This window comes from Oryzias latipes, chromosome 13, assembly GCF_053564925.1.
Source record: "Oryzias latipes strain Hd-rR chromosome 13, Olatipes_Hd-rR_3.1".
NCBI classification, from domain to species: domain Eukaryota; kingdom Metazoa; phylum Chordata; class Actinopteri; order Beloniformes; family Adrianichthyidae; genus Oryzias; species Oryzias latipes.
The window spans coordinates 3,850,913-3,872,749 of NC_136249.1; the positions used below are offsets into that span (position 1 = coordinate 3,850,913).

Below are 21,837 nucleotides of genomic sequence, written 5' to 3' on the forward strand. Positions count from 1 at the left end.
TAGCCGAAATAGCTCAGCTGGGAGAGCGCTAGACTGAAGATCTAGAGGTCCTTGGTTCAATCCCGAGTTTCGGCAATCACGTACTTCTCCGTTTACATTTAATACTCAGTCACATCAATACTCGTATGTTAAATGTGTGCGATTCCCACTCTTACCATGCTCTCATTCCTGGCTTTTTCCTGGAATGTCCCATTTCCTTCATCCAACAATGCCACTTATTCACAAAATCGCTTCCCGTTTGCAGATCAAATAAATACATATACACATACACACCTTTTTTAAACGCATACTTCCCACCATGCTTCCATCCACTTGCCACTGATTAGTGGCTTTCTGTTTGTGCAAAAGTGGATGAAACAGAGAGAGCAATCGCATAAGTAAACGGTCCAACCCATGGCAGCTTAGTGTGTACCCTTAGTGTGTAGCCAAGTGAATGGCTCATTAATAAGCCACTGTGTTACAAAGATGGGCTCTTGGGCTATAGAGGGGGACTTTTCCCTGAGGAAATTTGCTTAGGCTCAGGGATTCTTGTGATAAGCAAGAAAAATACTTAGGTGCACTTCAGGTGTAAACAGCTCTCTGTCGTAGTCAAACTTAGCCTATAGCAAATTGGTCCAAATCAAGACAAAGGAATCCATCTTTGTGTGTGAGAGGAGAGTGTCTCTTTTGCAATACAAATTCAAACAGCCATTCCTTAGCTACACCAATGTAACACAAAAGATGCATGGTCCTAAACTTCCATTTTAAGTTGACTTACCTCTACTGAAGGAAAAGTCACAAAACATGACGAGTGTTTACTGATGCTCACCAAAAATACTAACGTTGAGTGCTGTTTCAACCAAAATATACGTAAAAGAGGTTTACCACCAACTATCTGAAAATAGTTTTGTGCTAAAAAAGCATCAAGAGGATAGGACACAGAAAACAGAGCAAACAATAAACACGAGCAACAGGGTGCAACCAGAAGCACTTTCCAATCTGATACATTTCTTTCCCAAACCTACCTATTGCATTGACAAACTACAAGTGGACAACACAAGTGGCTTGAGTAGCTCAGTTGGTAGAGCATCAGACTTTTAATCTGAGGGTCCAGGGTTCAAGTCCCTGTTCAAGTGCCACACTATGGATGTAGCAGGAAATACAGGTGCTGTGCAAGCTCTTGAATTGCTTCCTTATATTGGACAGCACTGCTAAAACTGCTACATTTCACACCTGTTACCAGCCAGTTCTTTTGCTCTTGCAACAATGGCCTGGCCCATTCCTCTCAACTGTACCACATGAATCAATAACAGCCCATTGTCAATAAAAAAAGGTCTTTTGGAAGCCGAAATAGCTCAGCTGGGAGAGCGCTAGACTGAAGATCTAGAGGTCCTTGGTTCAATCCCGAGTTTCGGCAATCACGTACTTCTCCGTTTACATTTAATACTCAGTCACATCAATACTCGTATGTTAAATGTGTGCGATTCCCACTCTTACCATGCTCTCAAAAGCTCTCATTCCTGGCTTTTTCCTGGAATTTCCCATTTCCTTTATCCAACAATGCCACTTATTCACAAAATCGCTTCCCGTTTGCATATCAAATAAATACATATACACATACACACCTTTTTTAAACGCATACTTCCCACCATGCTTCCATCCACTTGCCACTGATTAGTGGCTTTCTGTTTGTGCAAAAGTGGATGAAACAGAGAGAGCAATCACATAAGTAAACGGTCCAACCCATGGCAGCTTAGTGTGTACCCTTAGTGTGTAGCCAAGTGAATGGCTCATTAATAAGCCACTGTGGCACAAAGATGGGCTCTTGGGCTATAGAGGGGGACTTTTCCCTGAGGAAATTTGCTTAGGCTCAGGGATTCTTGTGATAAGCAAGAAAAATACTTAGGTGCACTTCATGTGTAAACAGCTCTCTGTCGTAGTCAAACTTAGCCTATAGCAAATTGGTCCAAATCAAGACAAAGGAATCCATCTTTGTGTGTGAGAGGAGAGTGTCTCTTTTGCAATACAAATTCAAACAGCCATTCCTTAGCTACACCAATGTAACACAAAAGATGCATGGTCCTAAACTTCCATTTTAAGTTGACTTACCTCTACTGAAGGAAAAGTCACAAAACATGACGAGTGTTTAATGATGCTCACCAAAAATACTAACGTTGAGTGCTGTTTCAACCAAAATATACGTAAAAGAGGTTTACCACCAACTATCTGAAAATAGTTTATGCTAAAAAAGCATCAAGAGGATAGGACACAGAAAACAGAGCAAACAATAAACACGAGCAATAGGGTGCAACCAGAAGCACTTTCCAATCTGATACATTTCTTTCCCAAACCTACCTATTGCATTGACAAACTACAAGTGGACAACACAAGTGGCTTGAGTAGCTCAGTTGGTAGAGCATCAGACTTTTAATCTGAGGGTCCAGGGTTTGAGTCCCTGTTCAAGTGCCACACTATGGATGTAGCAGGAAATACAGGTGCTGTGCAAGCTTTTGAATTGCTTCCTTATATTGGACAGCAGTGCTAAAACTGCTACATTTCACACCTGTTACCAGCCACTTCTTTTGCTCTTGCAACAATGTCCTGGCCCATTCCTCTGAACTGTACCAAATGATTCAATAACAGCCCATTGTCAATAAAAAAGGTTCTTTTGGAAGCCGAAATAGCTCAGCTGGGAGAGCGCTAGACTGAAGATCTAGAGGTCCTTGGTTCAATCCCGAGTTTCGGCAATCACGTACTTCTCCGTTTACATTTAATACTCAGTCACATCAATACTCGTATGTTAAATGTCTGTGATTCCCACTCTTACCATGCTCTCATTCCTGGCTTTTTCCTGGAATTTCCCATTTCCTTTATCCAACAATGCCACTTATTCACAAAATCGCTTCCCGTTTGCATATCAAATAAATACATATACACATACACACCTTTTTTAAACGCATACTTCCCACCATGCTTCCATCCACTTGCCACTGATTAGTGGCTTTCTGTTTGTGCAAAAGTGGATGAAACAGAGAGAGCAATCACATAAGTAAACGGTCCAACCCATGGCAGCTTAGTGTGTACCCTTAGTGTGTAGCCAAGTGAATGGCTCATTAATAAGCCACTGTGGCACAAAGATGGGCTCTTGGGCTATAGAGGGGGACTTTTCCCTGAGGAAATTTGCTTAGGCTCAGGGATTCTTGTGATAAGCAAGAAAAATACTTAGGTGCACTTCATGTGTAAACAGCTCTCTGTCGTAGTCAAACTTAGCCTATAGCAAATTGGTCCAAATCAAGACAAAGGAATCCATCTTTGTGTGTGAGAGGAGAGTGTCTCTTTTGCAATACAAATTCAAACAGCCATTCCTTAGCTACACCAATGTAACACAAAAGATGCATGGTCCTAAACTTCCATTTTAAGTTGACTTACCTCTACTGAAGGAAAAGTCACAAAACATGACGAGTGTTTAATGATGCTCACCAAAAATACTAAGGTTGAGTGCTGTTTCAACCAAAATATACGTAAAAGAGGTTTACCACCAACTATCTGAAAATAGTTTATGCTAAAAAAGCATCAAGAGGATAGGACACAGAAAACAGAGCAAACAATAAACACGAGCAATAGGGTGCAACCAGAAGCACTTTCCAATCTGATACATTTCTTTCCCAAACCTACCTATTGCATTGACAAACTACAAGTGGACAACACAAGTGGCTTGAGTAGCTCAGTTGGTAGAGCATCAGACTTTTAATCTGAGGGTCCAGGGTTTGAGTCCCTGTTCAAGTGCCACACTATGGATGTAGCAGGAAATACAGGTGCTGTGCAAGCTTTTGAATTGCTTCCTTATATTGGACAGCAGTGCTAAAACTGCTACATTTCACACCTGTTACCAGCCACTTCTTTTGCTCTTGCAACAATGTCCTGGCCCATTCCTCTCAACTGTACCAAATGATTCAATAACAGCCCATTGTCAATAAAAAAAGGTCTTTTGGAAGCCGAAATAGCTCAGCTGGGAGAGCGCTAGACTGAAGATCTAGAGGTCCTTGGTTCAATCCCGAGTTTCGGCAATCACGTACTTCTCCGTTTACATTTAATACTCAGTCACATCAATACTCGTATGTTAAATGTGTGCGATTCCCACTCTTACCATGCCCTCAAAAGCTCTCATTCCTGGCTTTTTCCTGGAATGTCCCATTTCCTTTATCCAACAATGCCATTTATTCACAAAATCGCTTCCCGTTTGCATATCAAATAAATACATATACACATACACACCTTTTTTAAACGCATACTTCCCACCATGCTTCCATCCACTTGCCACTGATTAGTGGCTTTCTGTTTGTGCAAAAGTGGATGAAACAGAGAGAGCAATCACATAAGTAAACGGTCCAACCCATGGCAGCTTAGTGTGTACCCTTAGTGTGTAGCCAAGTGAATGGCTCATTAATAAGCCACTGTGGCACAAAGATGGGCTCTTGGGCTATAGAGGGGGACTTTTCCCTGAGGAAATTTGCTTAGGCTCAGGGATTCTTGTGATAAGCAAGAAAAATACTTAGGTGCACTTCATGTGTAAACAGCTCTCTGTCGTAGTCAAACTTAGCCTATAGCAAATTGGTCCAAATCAAGACAAAGGAATCCATCTTTGTGTGTGAGAGGAGAGTGTCTCTTTTGCAATACAAATTCAAACAGCCATTCCTTAGCTACACCAATGTAACACAAAAGATGCATGGTCCTAAACTTCCATTTTAAGTTGACTTACCTCTACTGAAGGAAAAGTCACAAAACATGACGAGTGTTTAATGATGCTCACCAAAAATACTAACGTTGAGTGCTGTTTCAACCAAAATATACGTAAAAGAGGTTTACCACCAACTATCTGAAAATAGTTTATGCTAAAAAAGCATCAAGAGGATAGGACACAGAAAACAGAGCAAACAATAAACACGAGCAACAGGGTGCAACCAGAAGCACTTTCCAATCTGATACATTTCTTTCCCAAACCTACCTATTGCATTGACAAACTACAAGTGGACAACACAAGTGGCTTGAGTAGCTCAGTTGGTAGAGCATCAGACTTTTAATCTGAGGGTCCAGGGTTCAAGTCCCTGTTCAAGTGTTACACTATGGATGTAGCAGGAAATACAGGTGCTGTGCAAGCTCTTCATTATATTGGACAGCAGTGCTAAAACTGCTACATTTCACACCTGTTACCAGCCAGTTCTTTTGCTCTTGCAACAATGTCCTGGCCCATTCCTCTTTACTGTACCAAATGATTCAATAACAGCCCATTGTCAATAAAAAAAGCTGTTTCGGAAGCCGAAATAGCTCAGCTGGGAGAGCGCTAGACTGAAGATCTAGAGGTCCTTGGTTCAATCCCGAGTTTCGGCAATCACGTACTTCTCCGTTTACATTTAATACTCAGTCACATCAATACTCGTATGTTAAATGTCTGATTCCCACTCTTACCATGCTCTCATTCCTCAGACCTTTGCTGTGCAAGCTCTTGAATTTCTCCGTTTACATTTAATACTCAGTCACATCAATACTCGTATGTTAAATGTGTGCGATTCCCACTCTTACCATGCTCTCAAAAGCTCTCATTCCTGGCTTTTTCCTGGAATTTCCCATTTCCTTTATCCAACAATGCCACTTATTCACAAAATCGCTTCCCGTTTGCATATCAAATAAATACATATACACATACACACCTTTTTTAAACGCATACTTCCCACCATGCTTCCATCCACTTGCCACTGATTAGTGGCTTTCTGTTTGTGCAAAAGTGGATGAAACAGAGAGAGCAATCACATAAGTAAACGGTCCAACCCATGGCAGCTTAGTGTGTACCCTTAGTGTGTAGCCAAGTGAATGGCTCATTAATAAGCCACTGTGTTACAAAGATGGGCCCTTGGGCTATAGAGGGGGACTTTTCCCTGAGGAAATTTGCTTAGGCTCAGGGATTCTTGTGATAAGCAAGAAAAATACTTAGGTGCACTTCATGTGTAAACAGCTCTCTGTCGTAGTCAAACTTAGCCTATAGCAAATTGGTCCAAATCAAAACAAAGGAATCCATCTTTGTGTGTGAGAGGAGAGTGTCTCTTTTGCAATACAAATTCAAACAGCCATTCCTTAGCTACACCAATGTAACACAAAAGATGCATGGTGCTAAACTTCCATTTTAAGTTGACTTACCTCTACTGAAGGAAAAGTCACAAAACATGACGAGTGTTTAATGATGCTCACCAAAAATACTAACGTTGAGTGCTGTTTCAACCAAAATATACGTAAAAGAGGTTTACCACCAACTATCTGAAAATAGTTTATGCTAAAAAAGCATCAAGAGGATGGGACACAGAAGACAGAGCAAACAATAAACACGAGCAACAGGGTGCAACCAGAAGCACTTTCCAATCTGATACATTTCTTTCCCAAACCTACCTATTGCATTGACAAACTACAAGTGGACAACACAAGTGGCTTGAGTAGCTCAGTTGGTAGAGCATCAGACTTTTAATCTGAGGGTCCAGGGTTCAAGTCCCTGTTCAAGTGCCACACTATGGATGTAGCAGGAAATACAGGTGCTGTGCAAGCTCTTGAATTGCTTTCTTACATTGGACAGCAGTGCTAAAACTGCTACATTTCACACCTGTTACCAGCCAGTTCTTTTGCTCTTGCAACAATGGCCTGGCCCATTCCTCTCAACTGTACCACATGAATCAATAACAGCCCATTGTCAATAAAAAAAGGTCTTTTGGAAGCCGAAATAGCTCAGCTGGGAGAGCGCTAGACTGAAGATCTAGAGGTCCTTGGTTCAATCCCGAGTTTCGGCAATCACGTACTTCTCCGTTTACATTTAATACTCAGTCACATCAATACTCGTATGTTAAATGTGTGCGATTCCCACTCTTACCATGCTCTCATTCCTGGCTTTTTCCTGGAATGTCCCATTTCCTTCATCCAACAATGCCACTTATTCACAAAATCGCTTCCCGTTTGCAGATCAAATAAATACATATACACATACACACCTTTTTTAAACGCATACTTCCCACCATGCTTCCATCCACTTGCCACTGATTAGTGGCTTTCTGTTTGTGCAAAAGTGGATGAAACAGAGAGAGCAATCACATAAGTAAACGGTCCAACCCATGGCAGCTTAGTGTGTACCCTTAGTGTGTAGCCAAGTGAATGGCTCATTAATAAGCCACTGTGTTACAAAGATGGGCTCTTGGGCTATAGAGGGGGACTTTTCCCTGAGGAAATTTGCTTAGGCTCAGGGATTCTTGTGATAAGCAAGAAAAATACTTAGGTGCACTTCAGGTGTAAACAGCTCTCTGTCGTAGTCAAACTTAGCCTATAGCAAATTGGTCCAAATCAAGACAAAGGAATCCATCTTTGTGTGTGAGAGGAGAGTGTCTCTTTTGCAATACAAATTCAAACAGCCATTCCTTAGCTACACCAATGTAACACAAAAGATGCATGGTCCTAAACTTCCATTTTAAGTTGACTTACCTCTACTGAAGGAAAAGTCACAAAACATGACGAGTGTTTAATGATGCTCACCAAAAATACTAACGTTGAGTGCTGTTTCAACCAAAATATACGTAAAAGAGGTTTACCACCAACTATCTGAAAATAGTTTATGCTAAAAAAGCATCAAGAGGATAGGACACAGAAAACAGAGCAAACAATAAACACGAGCAACAGGGTGCAACCAGAAGCACTTTCCAATCTGATACATTTCTTTCCCAAACCTACCTATTGCATTGACAAACTACAAGTGGACAACACAAGTGGCTTGAGTAGCTCAGTTGGTAGAGCATCAGACTTTTAATCTGAGGGTCCAGGGTTTGAGTCCCTGTTCAAGTGCCACACTATGGATGTAGCAGGAAATACAGGTGCTGTGCAAGCTCTTCATTATATTGGACAGCAGTGCTAAAACTGCTACATTTCACACCTGTTACCAGCCAGTTCTTTTGCTCTTGCAACAATGTCCTGGCCCATTCCTCTCAACTGTACCAAATGATTCAATAACAGCCCATTGTCAATAAAAAAAGCTGTTTCAGAAGCCGAAATAGCTCAGCTGGGAGAGCGCTAGACTGAAGATCTAGAGGTCCTTGGTTCAATCCCGAGTTTCGGCAATCACGTACTTCTCCGTTTACATTTAATACTCAGTCACATCAATACTCGTATGTTAAATGTCTGTGATTCCCACTCTTACCATGCTCTCATTCCTCAGACTTTTGCTGTGCAAGCTCTTGAATTTCTCCGTTTACATTTAATACTCAGTCACATCAATACTGGTATGTTAAATGTGTGCGATTCCCACTCTTACCATGCTCTCAAAAGCTCTCATTCCTGGCTTTTTCCTGGAATTTCCCATTTCCTTTATCCAACAATGCCACTTATTCACAAAATCGCTTCCCGTTTGCATATCAAATAAATACATATACACATACACACCTTTTTTAAACGCATACTTCCCACCATGCTTCCATCCACTTGCCACTGATTAGTGGCTTTCTGTTTGTGCAAAAGTGGATGAAACAGAGAGAGCAATCACATAAGTAAACGGTCCAACCCATGGCAGCTTAGTGTGTACCCTTAGTGTGTAGCCAAGTGAATGGCTCATTAATAAGCCACTGTGTTACAAAGATGGGCCCTTGGGCTATAGAGGGGGACTTTTCCCTGAGGAAATTTGCTTAGGCTCAGGGATTCTTGTGATAAGCAAGAAAAATACTTAGGTGCACTTCATGTGTAAACAGCTCTCTGTCGTAGTCAAACTTAGCCTATAGCAAATTGGTCCAAATCAAAACAAAGGAATCCATCTTTGTGTGTGAGAGGAGAGTGTCTCTTTTGCAATACAAATTCAAACAGCCATTCCTTAGCTACACCAATGTAACACAAAAGATGCATGGTGCTAAACTTCCATTTTAAGTTGACTTACCTCTACTGAAGGAAAAGTCACAAAACATGACGAGTGTTTAATGATGCTCACCAAAAATACTAACGTTGAGTGCTGTTTCAACCAAAATATACGTAAAAGAGGTTTACCACCAACTATCTGAAAATAGTTTATGCTAAAAAAGCATCAAGAGGATGGGACACAGAAGACAGAGCAAACAATAAACACGAGCAACAGGGTGCAACCAGAAGCACTTTCCAATCTGATACATTTCTTTCCCAAACCTACCTATTGCATTGACAAACTACAAGTGGACAACACAAGTGGCTTGAGTAGCTCAGTTGGTAGAGCATCAGACTTTTAATCTGAGGGTCCAGGGTTCAAGTCCCTGTTCAAGTGCCACACTATGGATGTAGCAGGAAATACAGGTGCTGTGCAAGCTCTTGAATTGCTTTCTTACATTGGACAGCAGTGCTAAAACTGCTACATTTCACACCTGTTACCAGCCAGTTCTTTTGCTCTTGCAACAATGGCCTGGCCCATTCCTCTCAACTGTACCACATGAATCAATAACAGCCCATTGTCAATAAAAAAAGCTCTTTTGGAAGCCGAAATAGCTCAGCTGGGAGAGCGCTAGACTGAAGATCTAGAGGTCCTTGGTTCAATCCCGAGTTTCGGCAATCACGTACTTCTCCGTTTACATTTAATACTCAGTCACATCAATACTCGTATGTTAAATGTGTGCGATTCCCACTCTTACCATGCTCTCAAAAGCTCTCATTCCTCGCTTTTCCTGGAATTTCCCATTTCCTTTATCCAACAATGCCACTTATTCACAAAATCGCTTCCCGTTTGCATATCAAATAAATACATATACACATACACACCTTTTTTAAACGCATACTTCCCACCATGCTTCCATCCACTTGCCACTGATTAGTGGCTTTCTGTTTGTGCAAAAGTGGATGAAACAGAGAGAGCAATCACATAAGTAAACGGTCCAACCCATGGCAGCTTAGTGTGTACCCTTAGTGTGTAGCCAAGTGAATGGCTCATTAATAAGCCACTGTGGCACAAAGATGGGCTCTTGGGCTATAGAGGGGGACTTTTCCCTGAGGAAATTTGCTTAGGCTCAGGGATTCTTGTGATAAGCAAGAAAAATACTTAGGTGCACTTCATGTGTAAACAGCTCTCTGTCGTAGTCAAACTTAGCCTATAGCAAATTGGTCCAAATCAAGACAAAGGAATCCATCTTTGTGTGTGAGAGGAGAGTGTCTCTTTTGCAATACAAATTCAAACAGCCATTCCTTAGCTACACCAATGTAACACAAAAGATGCATGGTCCTAAACTTCCATTTTAAGTTGACTTACCTCTACTGAAGGAAAAGTCACAAAACATGACGAGTGTTTAATGATGCTCACCAAAAATACTAACGTTGAGTGCTGTTTCAACCAAAATATACATAAAAGAGGTTTACCACCAACTATCTGAAAATAGTTTATGCAAAAAAAGCATCAAGAGGATAGGACAAAGAAAACAGAGCAAACAATAAACACAAGCAACAGGGTGCAACCAGAAGCACTTTCCAATCTGATACATTTCTTTCCCAAACCTACCTATTGCATTGACAAACTACAAGTGGACAGCACAAGTGGCTTGAGTAGCTCAGTTGGTAGAGCATCAGACTTTTAATCTGAGGGTCCAGGGTTCAAGTCCCTGTTCAAGTGCCACACTATGGATGTAACAGGAAATACAGGTGCTGTGCAAGCTCTTCAATTGCTTCCTTATATTGGACAGCAGTGCTAAAACTGCTACATTTCACACCTGTTACCAGCCAGTTCTTTTGCTCTTGCAACAATGTCCTGGCCCATTCCTCTCAACTGTACCACATGAATCAATAACAGCCCATTGTAAATAAAAAAAGCTCTTTTTGTAGCCGAAATAGCTCAGCTGGGAGAGCGCTAGACTGAAGATCTAGAGGTCCTTGGTTCAATCCCGAGTTTCGGCAATCACGTACTTCTCCGTTTACATTTAATACTCAGTCACATCAATACTCGTATGTTAAATGTGTGCGATTCCCACTCTTACCATGCTCTCAAAAGCTCTCATTCCTCGCTTTTCCTGGAATTTCCCATTTCCTTTATCCAACAATGCCACTTATTCACAAAATCGCTTCCCGTTTGCATATCAAATAAATACATATACACATACACACCTTTTTTAAATGCATACTTCCCACCATGCTTCCATCCACTTGCCACTGATTAGTGGCTTTCTGTTTGTGCAAAAGTGGATGAAACAGAGAGAGCAATCGCATAAGTAAACGGTCCAACCCATGGCAGCTTAGTGTGTACCCTTAGTGTGTAGCCAAGTGAATGGCTCATTAATAAGCCACTGTGGCACAAAGATGGGCTCTTGGGCTATAGAGGGGGACTTTTCCCTGAGGAAATTTGCTTAGGCTCAGGGATTCTTGTGATAAGCAAGAAAAATACTTAGGTGCACTTCATGTGTAAACAGCTCTCTGTCGTAGTCAAACTTAGCCTATAGCAAATTGGTCCAAATCAAGACAAAGGAATCCATCTTTGTGTGTGAGAGGAGAGTGTCTCTTTTGCAATACAAATTCAAACAGCCATTCCTTAGCTACACCAATGTAACACAAAAGATGCATGGTCCTAAACTTCCATTTTAAGTTGACTTACCTCTACTGAAGGAAAAGTCACAAAACATGACGAGTGTTTAATGATGCTCACCAAAAATACTAACGTTGAGTGCTGTTTCAACCAAAATATACATAAAAGAGGTTTACCACCAACTATCTGAAAATAGTTTATGCTAAAAAAGCATCAAGAGGATAGGACAAAGAAAACAGAGCAAACAATAAACACGAGCAACAGGGTGCAACCAGAAGCACTTTCCAATCTGATACATTTCTTTCCCAAACCTACCTATTGCATTGACAAACTACAAGTGGACAACACAAGTGGCTTGAGTAGCTCAGTTGGTAGAGCATCAGACTTTTAATCTGAGGGTCCAGGGTTCAAGTCCCTGTTCAAGTGCCACACTATGGATGTAGCAGGAAATACAGGTGCTGTGCAAGCTCTTGAATTGCTTCCTTATATTGGACAGCAGTGCTAAAACTGCTACATTTCACACCTGTTACCAGCCAGTTCTTTTGCTCTTGCAACAATGGCCTGGCCCATTCCTCTCAACTGTACCACATGAATCAATAACAGCCCATTGTCAATAAAAAAAAGCTCTTTTTGTAGCCGAAATAGCTCAGCTGGGAGAGCGCTAGACTGAAGATCTAGAGGTCCTTGGTTCAATCCCGAGTTTCCGCAATCACGTACTTCTCCGTTTACATTTAATACTCAGTCACATCAATACTCGTATGTTAAATGTGTGCGATTCCCACTCTTACCATGCTCTCATTCCTGGCTTTTTCCTGGAATGTCCCATTTCCTTCATCCAACAATGCCACTTATTCACAAAATCGCTTCCCGTTTGCATATCAAATAAATACATATACACATACACACCTTTTTTAAACGCATACTTCCCACCATGCTTCCATCCACTTGCCACTGATTAGTGGCTTTCTGTTTGTGCAAAAGTGGATGAAACAGAGAGAGCAATCACATAAGTAAACGGTCCAACCCATGGCAGCTTAGTGTGTACCCTTAGTGTGTAGCCAAGTGAATGGCTCATTAATAAGCCACTGTGTTACAAAGATGGGCTCTTGGGCTATAGAGGGGGACTTTTCCCTGAGGAAATTTGCTTAGGCTCAGGGATTCTTGTGATAAGCAAGAAAAATACTTAGGTGCACTTCAGGTGTAAACAGCTCTCTGTCGTAGTCAAACTTAGCCTATAGCAAATTGGTCCAAATCAAAACAAAGGAATCCATCTTTGTGTGTGAGAGGAGAGTGTCTCTTTTGCAATACAAATTCAAACAGCCATTCCTTAGCTACACCAATGTAACACAAAAGATGCATGGTCCTAAACTTCCATTTTAAGTTGACTTACCTCTACTGAAGGAAAAGTCACAAAACATGACGAGTGTTTACTGATGCTCACCAAAAATACTAACGTTGAGTGCTGTTTCAACCAAAATATACGTAAAAGAGGTTTACCACCAACTATCTGAAAATAGTTTATGCTAAAAAAGCATCAAGAGGATAGGACACAGAAAACAGAGCAAACAATAAACACGAGCAACAGGGTGCAACCAGAAGCACTTTCCAATCTGATACATTTCTTTCCCAAACCTACCTATTGCATTGACAAACTACAAGTGGACAACACAAGTGGCTTGAGTAGCTCAGTTGGTAGAGCATCAGACTTTTAATCTGAGGGTCCAGGGTTCAAGTGCCACACTATGGATGTAGCAGGAAATACAGGTGCTGTGCAAGCTCTTGAATTGCTTCCTTATATTGGACAGCAGTGCTAAAACTGCTACATTTCACACCTGTTACCAGCCAGTTCTTTTGCTCTTGCAACAATGGCCTGGCCCATTCCTCTCAACTGTACCACATGAATCAATAACAGCCCATTGTCAATAAAAAAAGGTCTTTTGGAAGCCGAAATAGCTCAGCTGGGAGAGCGCTAGACTGAAGATCTAGAGGTCCTTGGTTCAATCCCGAGTTTCGGCAATCACGTACTTCTCCGTTTACATTTAATACTCAGTCACATCAATACTCGTATGTTAAATGTGTGCGATTCCCACTCTTACCATGCTCTCAAAAGCTCTCATTCCTGGCTTTTTCCTGGAATTTCCCATTTCCTTTATCCAACAATGCCACTTATTCACAAAATCGCTTCCCGTTTGCATATCAAATAAATACATATACACATACACACCTTTTTTAAACGCATACTTCCCACCATGCTTCCATCCACTTGCCACTGATTAGTGGCTTTCTGTTTGTGCAAAAGTGGATGAAACAGAGAGAGCAATCACATAAGTAAACGGTCCAACCCATGGCAGCTTAGTGTGTACCCTTAGTGTGTAGCCAAGTGAATGGCTCATTAATAAGCCACTGTGGCACAAAGATGGGCTCTTGGGCTATAGAGGGGGACTTTTCCCTGAGGAAATTTGCTTAGGCTCAGGGATTCTTGTGATAAGCAAGAAAAATACTTAGGTGCACTTCATGTGTAAACAGCTCTCTGTCGTAGTCAAACTTAGCCTATAGCAAATTGGTCCAAATCAAGACAAAGGAATCCATCTTTGTGTGTGAGAGGAGAGTGTCTCTTTTGCAATACAAATTCAAACAGCCATTCCTTAGCTACACCAATGTAACACAAAAGATGCATGGTCCTAAACTTCCATTTTAAGTTGACTTACCTCTACTGAAGGAAAAGTCACAAAACATGACGAGTGTTTAATGATGCTCACCAAAAATACTAACGTTGAGTGCTGTTTCAACCAAAATATACATAAAAGAGGTTTACCACCAACTATCTGAAAATAGTTTATGCTAAAAAAGCATCAAGAGGATAGGACACAGAAAACAGAGCAAACAATAAACACGAGCAACAGGGTGCAACCAGAAGCACTTTCCAATCTGATACATTTCTTTCCCAAACCTACCTATTGCATTGACAAACTACAAGTGGACAACACAAGTGGCTTGAGTAGCTCAGTTGGTAGAGCATCAGACTTTTAATCTGAGGGTCCAGGGTTCAAGTGCCACACTATGGATGTAGCAGGAAATACAGGTGCTGTGCAAGCTCTTGAATTGCTTCCTTATATTGGACAGCAGTGCTAAAACTGCTACATTTCACACCTGTTACCAGCCAGTTCTTTTGCTCTTGCAACAATGGCCTGGCCCATTCCTCTCAACTGTACCACATGAATCAATAACAGCCCATTGTCAATAAAAAAAGGTCTTTTGGAAGCCGAAATAGCTCAGCTGGGAGAGCGCTAGACTGAAGATCTAGAGGTCCTTGGTTCAATCCCGAGTTTCGGCAATCACGTACTTCTCCGTTTACATTTAATACTCAGTCACATCAATACTCGTATGTTAAATGTCTGTGATTCCCACTCTTACCATGCTCTCATTCCTGGCTTTTTCCTGGAATTTTCCATTTCCTTTATCCAACAATGTCACTTATTCACAAAATCGCTTCCCGTTTGCATATCAAATAAATACATATACACATACACACCTTTTTTAAACGCATACTTCCCACCATGCTTCCATCCACTTGCCACTGATTAGTGGCTTTCTGTTTGTGCAAAAGTGGATGAAACAGAGAGAGCAATCACATAAGTAAACGGTCCAACCCATGGCAGCTTAGTGTGTACCCTTAGTGTGTAGCCAAGTGAATGGCTCATTAATAAGCCACTGTGGCACAAAGATGGGCTCTTGGGCTATAGAGGGGGACTTTTCCCTGAGGAAATTTGCTTAGGCTCAGGGATTCTTGTGATAAGCAAGAAAAATACTTAGGTGCACTTCATGTGTAAACAGCTCTCTGTCGTAGTCAAACTTAGCCTATAGCAAATTGGTCCAAATCAAAACAAAGGAATCCATCTTTGTGTGTGAGAGGAGAGTGTCTCTTTTGCAATACAAATTCAAACAGCCATTCCTTAGCTACACCAATGTAACACAAAAGATGCATGGTGCTAAACTTCCATTTTAAGTTGACTTACCTCTACTGAAGGAAAAGTCACAAAACATGACGAGTGTTTAATGATGCTCACCAAAAATACTAACGTTGAGTGCTGTTTCAACCAAAATATACGTAAAAGAGGTTTACCACCAACTATCTGAAAATAGTTTATGCTAAAAAAGCATCAAGAGGATGGGACACAGAAGACAGAGCAAACAATAAACACGAGCAACAGGGTGCAACCAGAAGCACTTTCCAATCTGATACATTTCTTTCCCAAACCTACCTATTGCATTGACAAACTACAAGTGGACAACACAAGTGGCTTGAGTAGCTCAGTTGGTAGAGCATCAGACTTTTAATCTGAGGGTCCAGGGTTCAAGTCCCTGTTCAAGTGCCACACTATGGATGTAGCAGGAAATACAGGTGCTGTGCAAGCTCTTGAATTGCTTTCTTACATTGGACAGCAGTGCTAAAACTGCTACATTTCACACCTGTTACCAGCCAGTTCTTTTGCTCTTGCAACAATGGCCTGGCCCATTCCTCTCAACTGTACCACATGAATTAATAACAGCCCATTGTCAATAAAAAAAGGTCTTTTGGAAGCCGAAATAGCTCAGCTGGGAGAGCGCTAGACTGAAGATCTAGAGGTCCTTGGTTCAATCCCGAGTTTCGGCAATCACGTACTTCTCCGTTTACATTTAATACTCAGTCACATCAATACTCGTATGTTAAATGTGTGCGATTCCCACTCTTACCATGATCTCAAAAGCTCTCATTCCTGGCTTTTTCCTGGAATTTCCCATTTCCTTTATCCAACAATGCCACTTATTCACAAAATCGCTTCCCGTTTGCATATCAAATAAATACATATACACATACACACCTTTTTTAAACGCATACTTCCCACCATGCTTCCATCCACTTGCCACTGATTAGTGGCTTTCTGTTTGTGCAAAAGTGGATGAAACAGAGAGAGCAATCACATAAGTAAACGGTCCAACCCATGGCAGCTTAGTGTGTACCCTTAGTGTGTAGCCAAGTGAATGGCTCATTAATAAGCCACTGTGGCACAAAGATGGGCTCTTGGGCTATAGAGGGGGACTTTTCCCTGAGGAAATTTGCTTAGGCTCAGGGATTCTTGTGATAAGCAAGAAAAATACTTAGGTGCACTTCATGTGTAAACAGCTCTCTGTCGTAGTCAAACTTAGCCTATAGCAAATTGGTCCAAATCAAGACAAAGGAATCCATCTTTGTGTGTGAGAGGAGAGTGTCTCTTTTGCAATACAAATTCAAACAGCCATTCCTTAGCTACACCAATGTAACACAAAAGATGCATGGTCCTAAACTTCCATTTTAAGTTGACATACCTCTACTGAAGGAAAAGTCACAAAACATGACGAGTGTTTAATGATGCTCACCAAAAATACTAACGTTGAGTGCTGTTTCAACCAAAATATACATAAAAGAGGTTTACCACCAACTATCTGAAAATAGTTTATGCTAAAAAAGCATCAAGAGGATAGGACAAAGAAAACAGAGCAAACAATAAACACAAGCAACAGGGTGCAACCAGAAGCACTTTCCAATCTGATACATTTCTTTCCCAAACCTACCTATTGCATTGACAAACTACAAGTGGACAACACAAGTGGCTTGAGTAGCTCAGTTGGTAGAGCATCAGACTTTTAATCTGAGGGTCCAGGGTTCAAGTCCCTGTTCAAGTGCCACACTATGGATGTAGCAGGAAATACAGGTGCTGTGCAAGCTCTTCAATTGCTTCCTTATATTGGACAGCAGTGCTAAAACTGCTACATTTCACACCTGTTACCAGCCAGTTCTTTTGCTCTTGCAACAATGTCCTGGCCCATTCCTCTCAACTGTACCACATGAATCAATAACAGCCCATTGTCAATAAAAAAAGCTCTTTTTGTAGCCGAAATAGCTCAGCTGGGAGAGCGCTAGACTGAAGATCTAGAGGTCCTTGGTTCAATCCCGAGTTTCGGCAATCACGTACTTCTCCGTTTACATTTAATACTCAGTCACATCAATACTCGTATGTTAAATGTGTGCGATTCCCACTCTTACCATGCTCTCATTCCTGGCTTTTTCCTGGAATGTCCCATTTCCTTCATCCAACAATGCCACTTATTCACAAAATCGCTTCCCGTTTGCAGATCAAATAAATACATATACACATACACACCTTTTTTAAACGCATACTTCCCACCATGCTTCCATCCACTTGCCACTGATTAGTGGCTTTCTGTTTGTGCAAAAGTGGATGAAACAGAGAGAGCAATCACATAAGTAAACGGTCCAACCCATGGCAGCTTAGTGTGTACCCTTAGTGTGTAGCCAAGTGAATGGCTCATTAATAAGCCACTGTGTTACAAAGATGGGCTCTTGGGCTATAGAGGGGGACTTTTCCCTGAGGAAATTTGCTTAGGCTCAGGGATTCTTGTGATAAGCAAGAAAAATACTTAGGTGCACTTCAGGTGTAAACAGCTCTCTGTCAAAGTCAAACTTAGCCTATAGCAAATTGGTCCAAATCAAAACAAAGGAATCCATCTTTGTGTGTGAGAGGAGAGTGTCTCTTTTGCAATACAAATTCAAACAGCCATTCCTTAGCTACACCAATGTAACACAAAAGATGCATGGTCCTAAACTTCCATTTTAAGTTGACTTACCTCTACTGAAGGAAAAGTCACAAAACATGACGAGTGTTTACTGATGCTCACCAAAAATACTAACGTTGAGTGCTGTTTCAACCAAAATATACGTAAAAGAGGTTTACCACCAACTATCTGAAAATAGTTTTGTGCTAAAAAAGCATCAAGAGGATAGGACACAGAAAACAGAGCAAACAATAAACACGAGCAACAGGGTGCAACCAGAAGCACTTTCCAATCTGATACATTTCTTTCCCAAACCTACCTATTGCATTGACAAACTACAAGTGGACAACACAAGTGGCTTGAGTAGCTCAGTTGGTAGAGCATCAGACTTTTAATCTGAGGGTCCAGGGTTCAAGTCCCTGTTCAAGTGCCACACTATGGATGTAGCAGGAAATACAGGTGCTGTGCAAGCTCTTGAATTGCTTCCTTATATTGGACAGCAGTGCTAAAACTGCTACATTTCACACCTGTTACCAGCCAGTTCTTTTGCTCTTGCAACAATGGCCTGGCCCATTCCTCTCAACTGTACCACATGAATCAATAACAGCCCATTGTCAATAAAAAAAGGTCTTTTGGAAGCCGAAATAGCTCAGCTGGGAGAGCGCTAGACTGAAGATCTAGAGGTCCTTGGTTCAATCCCGAGTTTCGGCAATCACGTACTTCTCCGTTTACATTTAATACTCAGTCACATCAATACTCGTATGTTAAATGTGTGCGATTCCCACTCTTACCATGCTCTCAAAAGCTCTCATTCCTGGCTTTTTCCTGGAATTTCCCATTTCCTTTATCCAACAATGCCACTTATTCACAAAATCGCTTCCCGTTTGCATATCAAATAAATACATATACACATACACACCTTTTTTAAACGCATACTTCCCACCATGCTTCCATCCACTTGCCACTGATTAGTGGCTTTCTGTTTGTGCAAAAGTGGATGAAACAGAGAGAGCAATCACATAAGTAAACGGTCCAACCCATGGCAGCTTAGTGTGTACCCTTAGTGTGTAGCCAAGTGAATGGCTCATTAATAAGCCACTGTGGCACAAAGATGGGCTCTTGGGCTATAGAGGGGGACTTTTCCCTGAGGAAATTTGCTTAGGCTCAGGGATTCTTGTGATAAGCAAGAAAAATACTTAGGTGCACTTCATGTGTAAACAGCTCTCTGTCGTAGTCAAACTTAGCCTATAGCAAATTGGTCCAAATCAAGACAAAGGAATCCATCTTTGTGTGTGAGAGGAGAGTGTCTCTTTTGCAATACAAATTCAAACAGCCATTCCTTAGCTACACCAATGTAACACAAAAGATGCATGGTCCTAAACTTCCATTTTAAGTTGACTTACCTCTACTGAAGGAAAAGTCACAAAACATGACGAGTGTTTAATGATGCTCACCAAAAATACTAAGGTTGAGTGCTGTTTCAACCAAAATATACGTAAAAGAGGTTTACCACCAACTATCTGAAAATAGTTTATGCTAAAAAAGCATCAAGAGGATAGGACACAGAAAACAGAGCAAACAATAAACACGAGCAATAGGGTGCAACCAGAAGCACTTTCCAATCTGATACATTTCTTTCCCAAACCTACCTATTGCATTGACAAACTACAAGTGGACAACACAAGTGGCTTGAGTAGCTCAGTTGGTAGAGCATCAGACTTTTAATCTGAGGGTCCAGGGTTTGAGTCCCTGTTCAAGTGCCACACTATGGATGTAGCAGGAAATACAGGTGCTGTGCAAGCTTTTGAATTGCTTCCTTATATTGGACAGCAGTGCTAAAACTGCTACATTTCACACCTGTTACCAGCCACTTCTTTTGCTCTTGCAACAATGTCCTGGCCCATTCCTCTGAACTGTACCAAATGATTCAATAACAGCCCATTGTCAATAAAAAAGGTTCTTTTGGAAGCCGAAATAGCTCAGCTGGGAGAGCGCTAGACTGAAGATCTAGAGGTCCTTGGTTCAATCCCGAGTTTCGGCAATCACGTACTTCTCCGTTTACATTTAATACTCAGTCACATCAATACTCGTATGTTAAATGTCTGTGATTCCCACTCTTACCATGCTCTCATTCCTGGCTTTTTCCTGGAATTTCCCATTTCCTTTATCCAACAATGCCACTTATTCACAAAATCGCTTCCCGTTTGCATATCAAATAAATACATATACACATACACACCTTTTTTAAACGCATACTTCCCACCATGCTTCCATCCACTTGCCACTGATTAGTGGCTTTCTGTTTGTGCAAAAGTGGATGAAACAGAGAGAGCAATCACATAAGTAAACGGTCCAACCCATGGCAGCTTAGTGTGTACCCTTAGTGTGTAGCCAAGTGAATGGCTCATTAATAAGCCACTGTGGCACAAAGATGGGCTCTTGGGCTATAGAGGGGGACTTTTCCCTGAGGAAATTTGCTTAGGCTCAGGGATTCTTGTGATAAGCAAGAAAAATACTTAGGTGCACTTCATGTGTAAACAGCTCTCTGTCGTAGTCAAACTTAGCCTATAGCAAATTGGTCCAAATCAAGACAAAGGAATCCATCTTTGTGTGTGAGAGGAGAGTGTCTCTTTTGCAATACAAATTCAAACAGCCATTCCTTAGCTACACCAATGTAACACAAAAGATGCATGGTCCTAAACTTCCATTTTAAGTTGACTTACCTCTACTGAAGGAAAAGTCACAAAACATGACGAGTGTTTAATGATGCTCACCAAAAATACTAAGGTTGAGTGCTGTTTCAACCAAAATATACGTAAAAGAGGTTTACCACCAACTATCTGAAAATAGTTTATGCTAAAAAAGCATCAAGAGGATAGGACACAGAAAACAGAGCAAACAATAAACACGAGCAATAGGGTGCAACCAGAAGCACTTTCCAATCTGATACATTTCTTTCCCAAACCTACCTATTGCATTGACAAACTACAAGTGGACAACACAAGTGGCTTGAGTAGCTCAGTTGGTAGAGCATCAGACTTTTAATCTGAGGGTCCAGGGTTTGAGTCCCTGTTCAAGTGCCACACTATGGATGTAGCAGGAAATACAGGTGCTGTGCAAGCTTTTGAATTGCTTCCTTATATTGGACAGCAGTGCTAAAACTGCTACATTTCACACCTGTTACCAGCCACTTCTTTTGCTCTTGCAACAATGTCCTGGCCCATTCCTCTCAACTGTACCAAATGATTCAATAACAGCCCATTGTCAATAAAAAAAGGTCTTTTGGAAGCCGAAATAGCTCAGCTGGGAGAGCGCTAGACTGAAGATCTAGAGGTCCTTGGTTCAATCCCGAGTTTCGGCAATCACGTACTTCTCCGTTTACATTTAATACTCAGTCACATCAATACTCGTATGTTAAATGTGTGCGATTCCCACTCTTACCATGCCCTCAAAAGCTCTCATTCCTGGCTTTTTCCTGGAATGTCCCATTTCCTTTATCCAACAATGCCATTTATTCACAAAATCGCTTCCCGTTTGCATATCAAATAAATACATATACACATACACACCTTTTTTAAACGCATACTTCCCACCATGCTTCCATCCACTTGCCACTGATTAGTGGCTTTCTGTTTGTGCAAAAGTGGATGAAACAGAGAGAGCAATCACATAAGTAAACGGTCCAACCCATGGCAGCTTAGTGTGTACCCTTAGTGTGTAGCCAAGTG

At 41.3% G+C, this 21,837-nt stretch overlaps 30 non-coding genes across 30 annotated transcripts; all 30 read left to right on the top strand.

The window, feature by feature from the left end:
- Positions 1-2: 2 nt before the first annotated feature.
- On the top strand, positions 3-75 carry trnaf-gaa (transfer RNA phenylalanine (anticodon GAA)). Its single transcript has one exon. It is a non-coding gene; the product is annotated as a tRNA-Phe (tRNA).
- A 967-nt stretch (positions 76-1,042) lies between these two features.
- Positions 1,043-1,115, top strand: trnak-uuu (transfer RNA lysine (anticodon UUU)). The gene has a single exon. It is a non-coding gene; the product is annotated as a tRNA-Lys (tRNA).
- A 208-nt stretch (positions 1,116-1,323) lies between these two features.
- On the top strand, positions 1,324-1,396 carry trnaf-gaa (transfer RNA phenylalanine (anticodon GAA)). The gene has a single exon. It is a non-coding gene; the product is annotated as a tRNA-Phe (tRNA).
- A 976-nt stretch (positions 1,397-2,372) lies between these two features.
- Positions 2,373-2,445, top strand: trnak-uuu (transfer RNA lysine (anticodon UUU)). The gene has a single exon. It is a non-coding gene; the product is annotated as a tRNA-Lys (tRNA).
- A 208-nt stretch (positions 2,446-2,653) lies between these two features.
- On the top strand, positions 2,654-2,726 carry trnaf-gaa (transfer RNA phenylalanine (anticodon GAA)). The gene has a single exon. It is a non-coding gene; the product is annotated as a tRNA-Phe (tRNA).
- Positions 2,727-3,692: 966 nt separating this feature from the next.
- trnak-uuu (transfer RNA lysine (anticodon UUU)) lies at positions 3,693-3,765 on the top strand. Its single transcript has one exon. It is a non-coding gene; the product is annotated as a tRNA-Lys (tRNA).
- A 208-nt stretch (positions 3,766-3,973) lies between these two features.
- trnaf-gaa (transfer RNA phenylalanine (anticodon GAA)) lies at positions 3,974-4,046 on the top strand. Its single transcript has one exon. It is a non-coding gene; the product is annotated as a tRNA-Phe (tRNA).
- A 976-nt stretch (positions 4,047-5,022) lies between these two features.
- trnak-uuu (transfer RNA lysine (anticodon UUU)) lies at positions 5,023-5,095 on the top strand. The gene has a single exon. It is a non-coding gene; the product is annotated as a tRNA-Lys (tRNA).
- Positions 5,096-5,294: 199 nt separating this feature from the next.
- On the top strand, positions 5,295-5,367 carry trnaf-gaa (transfer RNA phenylalanine (anticodon GAA)). Its single transcript has one exon. It is a non-coding gene; the product is annotated as a tRNA-Phe (tRNA).
- Positions 5,368-6,455: 1,088 nt separating this feature from the next.
- trnak-uuu (transfer RNA lysine (anticodon UUU)) lies at positions 6,456-6,528 on the top strand. Its single transcript has one exon. It is a non-coding gene; the product is annotated as a tRNA-Lys (tRNA).
- A 208-nt stretch (positions 6,529-6,736) lies between these two features.
- trnaf-gaa (transfer RNA phenylalanine (anticodon GAA)) lies at positions 6,737-6,809 on the top strand. The gene has a single exon. It is a non-coding gene; the product is annotated as a tRNA-Phe (tRNA).
- Positions 6,810-7,775: 966 nt separating this feature from the next.
- On the top strand, positions 7,776-7,848 carry trnak-uuu (transfer RNA lysine (anticodon UUU)). The gene has a single exon. It is a non-coding gene; the product is annotated as a tRNA-Lys (tRNA).
- Positions 7,849-8,047: 199 nt separating this feature from the next.
- On the top strand, positions 8,048-8,120 carry trnaf-gaa (transfer RNA phenylalanine (anticodon GAA)). Its single transcript has one exon. It is a non-coding gene; the product is annotated as a tRNA-Phe (tRNA).
- Positions 8,121-9,210: 1,090 nt separating this feature from the next.
- Positions 9,211-9,283, top strand: trnak-uuu (transfer RNA lysine (anticodon UUU)). The gene has a single exon. It is a non-coding gene; the product is annotated as a tRNA-Lys (tRNA).
- A 208-nt stretch (positions 9,284-9,491) lies between these two features.
- trnaf-gaa (transfer RNA phenylalanine (anticodon GAA)) lies at positions 9,492-9,564 on the top strand. Its single transcript has one exon. It is a non-coding gene; the product is annotated as a tRNA-Phe (tRNA).
- A 975-nt stretch (positions 9,565-10,539) lies between these two features.
- On the top strand, positions 10,540-10,612 carry trnak-uuu (transfer RNA lysine (anticodon UUU)). Its single transcript has one exon. It is a non-coding gene; the product is annotated as a tRNA-Lys (tRNA).
- Positions 10,613-10,820: 208 nt separating this feature from the next.
- Positions 10,821-10,893, top strand: trnaf-gaa (transfer RNA phenylalanine (anticodon GAA)). The gene has a single exon. It is a non-coding gene; the product is annotated as a tRNA-Phe (tRNA).
- Positions 10,894-11,868: 975 nt separating this feature from the next.
- On the top strand, positions 11,869-11,941 carry trnak-uuu (transfer RNA lysine (anticodon UUU)). The gene has a single exon. It is a non-coding gene; the product is annotated as a tRNA-Lys (tRNA).
- Positions 11,942-13,458: 1,517 nt separating this feature from the next.
- On the top strand, positions 13,459-13,531 carry trnaf-gaa (transfer RNA phenylalanine (anticodon GAA)). The gene has a single exon. It is a non-coding gene; the product is annotated as a tRNA-Phe (tRNA).
- Positions 13,532-14,776: 1,245 nt separating this feature from the next.
- trnaf-gaa (transfer RNA phenylalanine (anticodon GAA)) lies at positions 14,777-14,849 on the top strand. Its single transcript has one exon. It is a non-coding gene; the product is annotated as a tRNA-Phe (tRNA).
- A 966-nt stretch (positions 14,850-15,815) lies between these two features.
- trnak-uuu (transfer RNA lysine (anticodon UUU)) lies at positions 15,816-15,888 on the top strand. The gene has a single exon. It is a non-coding gene; the product is annotated as a tRNA-Lys (tRNA).
- A 208-nt stretch (positions 15,889-16,096) lies between these two features.
- Positions 16,097-16,169, top strand: trnaf-gaa (transfer RNA phenylalanine (anticodon GAA)). The gene has a single exon. It is a non-coding gene; the product is annotated as a tRNA-Phe (tRNA).
- A 976-nt stretch (positions 16,170-17,145) lies between these two features.
- On the top strand, positions 17,146-17,218 carry trnak-uuu (transfer RNA lysine (anticodon UUU)). Its single transcript has one exon. It is a non-coding gene; the product is annotated as a tRNA-Lys (tRNA).
- A 208-nt stretch (positions 17,219-17,426) lies between these two features.
- On the top strand, positions 17,427-17,499 carry trnaf-gaa (transfer RNA phenylalanine (anticodon GAA)). The gene has a single exon. It is a non-coding gene; the product is annotated as a tRNA-Phe (tRNA).
- A 967-nt stretch (positions 17,500-18,466) lies between these two features.
- On the top strand, positions 18,467-18,539 carry trnak-uuu (transfer RNA lysine (anticodon UUU)). The gene has a single exon. It is a non-coding gene; the product is annotated as a tRNA-Lys (tRNA).
- A 208-nt stretch (positions 18,540-18,747) lies between these two features.
- On the top strand, positions 18,748-18,820 carry trnaf-gaa (transfer RNA phenylalanine (anticodon GAA)). Its single transcript has one exon. It is a non-coding gene; the product is annotated as a tRNA-Phe (tRNA).
- A 976-nt stretch (positions 18,821-19,796) lies between these two features.
- Positions 19,797-19,869, top strand: trnak-uuu (transfer RNA lysine (anticodon UUU)). The gene has a single exon. It is a non-coding gene; the product is annotated as a tRNA-Lys (tRNA).
- Positions 19,870-20,077: 208 nt separating this feature from the next.
- trnaf-gaa (transfer RNA phenylalanine (anticodon GAA)) lies at positions 20,078-20,150 on the top strand. The gene has a single exon. It is a non-coding gene; the product is annotated as a tRNA-Phe (tRNA).
- Positions 20,151-21,116: 966 nt separating this feature from the next.
- trnak-uuu (transfer RNA lysine (anticodon UUU)) lies at positions 21,117-21,189 on the top strand. Its single transcript has one exon. It is a non-coding gene; the product is annotated as a tRNA-Lys (tRNA).
- A 208-nt stretch (positions 21,190-21,397) lies between these two features.
- Positions 21,398-21,470, top strand: trnaf-gaa (transfer RNA phenylalanine (anticodon GAA)). The gene has a single exon. It is a non-coding gene; the product is annotated as a tRNA-Phe (tRNA).
- Positions 21,471-21,837: the final 367 nt, after the last annotated feature.